Genomic DNA, 2,376 nt, shown 5'->3' on the forward strand with positions numbered 1-2,376 from the left:
AAAGCACTTGCACAGGGCCCAGAATTAGAGAAATGGTTAAACTGCCTCAAACCACCTCAAAGACAGGGGTAGGGCTTCCTGAGAACAGGACTGATGGGCAGTGTGGAGGTCCATGCATCTGGGGGTCCAGGTTGAGGGATGGACCCCTCCCAAGAGCCTCACTAGCTGTGGGGCATCTGACCCCCCAAAACTGCAGCCCATATTCTCAATTTCTAGCCCCAATTCCTGGGGGTCTGTGGTCCCACCCTCTAGGACAGCCCCTCTGCATCACTGTTCTCGTGTGGCAGACCCACCTGGTGATGCCTGGCCAAGCACTGCCTGTGGCCACAGACACAGCTCAGACTGCCCGGGTGCTGGTCCCTCCTGGCCCTCGGTCCCTCCCTGATTCCTCCCACATGTCCCACCCACACTGCTGTCCTCACTTCATGGAAGCCACCAGAACCCCAGGGGATTTACCAGCAGAGCTCATACATGGAGTTAGCGGGTCTCAGGACACAGTTAACACATCAAAACCAAACTGATGCTTATGTAGCAGCAAGTGACCAGAAATGAAGTGAGAACAATCGCCCGTCCAGCAATGCTGTCCCCCACTTGACCCCTGCCCTGCCCTCTGGCCCGTACCCAGGCCCCCCATTCACGTTTCTCTCCAACTTGGTGGGATGAAAGACCTCAACCTCCTGCCTCCCCCAGTCCGTTGTTCTGTGTGCCCAGAGTCTGTACACAGCTTTGCAGGACCAATGGAAACGACCTGCAGACTCAGGACCTTCTCATTCACAGCCTCCTATGTGGCCCTGTAGACTCCAACCGCCTCTGTGTCCAGCCCTGACTCAACTTCCCCCACGGCCCTTGAGCCGCCTTGGCAGCCCCTGCTCCACCAGGGTCCAGGATGTGCAGGGCCCGTCCTCCATGTGGTTCTCAGGCTCACTTTCCTCCCCACGTGGATGCCTCTGGAGGTCCCATCGCGGGACCCCTGTCCCAGCTCCCCATTGCCAAGCTGAGAAACCCCTCGTGCATACCCAGAGTCATGTCACCCACGTGGCTCTCCATCCACTGACACGTGCACTCACACTGCTGGGCCCTCCCAAACTGACCTTCCTCCCACACACCCTACACGCCCCCAACTCCTCTAGAAACTTCCAAACTCACCAGAACCCAACACCTGCCCCTGGTGCAGTGGCTTTCTCACTCCCCACCGCCTGGGCCTTCGAAGCTGGGGGGAGGGAGGGCTGGCCTGTGCCTGCTGCCCTGCCCTCTGGCCCCTGCCCACAGCCAGGGGGCCATGTGGGGCTGAGGGCATCAGGGAGACAGACCAGCCCAGGGAGCTCTGAGCTGTGGCCCTAGATGCTGGTCAGCATCCCCCTGACCGACCCACACAGAGAGAGGCGCACAAGTGAACACTCAGTCATACACACGTGCTGGAGCATGCACGCACACATGTACACACGCACACCCACAGCAGCTGAGTGCAGTGACTTCTCAGCATGGCCCTACTTCACCCCCAAACTCCTATCCGTCCTTCTGGTCAGGCCCAGCCCCATCCCCCAACCCTGGATCTGGGAAGCTGCGTCAGCTTCCTAGAACCAGAAAGCTGCCCTATGCCACCCGGAGAGCAGGCCTGGATGGGGGCAGCCCCAGAGGCCTGAGTGGGCTGGGGGTGGGAGTAGTTGGCAGGGCCTGTCTGACCCACATCCCACGCCCACACTGGCAGAAGTGGGGTGCCCAGCTGGGCTGGTTTCTGTCGCAGGCCCATGAGGCTGGACCTCCTGCCCACACCTGAGCAGCAGGGTCCTTCCTGCCAGTTTTTCCTGGTTTCATCCTGGAAGTGTGGCCGCACCCAAGGGCAGGGGAGCGGCCAGCAAGCTGTCGTTTCACAGTGACCACGTGGCCCACGAGCACCAACTGGCCACCAGGGGTCCTCCTGCTGCCCTGCTGTCCAGGGCTTGGGTCCTCTGGGGGCAGGGCCGGCTTCTCTCAGCCCTGGTTTCTGCAGCAGCGCCCCCACTCTCGCCATGTGGGGCTCCTCTGCATGGCTCTGCTTCAGCCACAGCAGGCTGGTGAGTGGGTAGTGGGAGGCTGGGCCCCTTCACAAGGCCCTGGGGTGAAGCTGGGTGGAGCTGCCCCTGCCAGGGGCCTGGAGTCCAGCTGTGGGAGATTCCAGGGTTCTGGAGCTTCCAAACCCACAGTGAACCACAGGTCACGTGGAGCAGCCCGGACTCTGGGCGTCATGGGAAAGGCCCCGCCAGGCTGCCTTGAGGGGTGGGGACTGTGGGTCCTGCCCCCACCCAGCAGATGGCAGGCAGCCCGTGAGGGCTGGGTGGGAGGGGCCTGTGTTCCTGGGCCGTCCCCAGCCAGGACTGTCCCTCTCCACGTCACTGT

The sequence above is a fragment of the Equus przewalskii genome, chromosome 11, assembly GCF_037783145.1.
Source record: "Equus przewalskii isolate Varuska chromosome 11, EquPr2, whole genome shotgun sequence".
In the NCBI taxonomy this organism is placed as follows: Eukaryota; Metazoa; Chordata; class Mammalia; order Perissodactyla; family Equidae; genus Equus; species Equus przewalskii.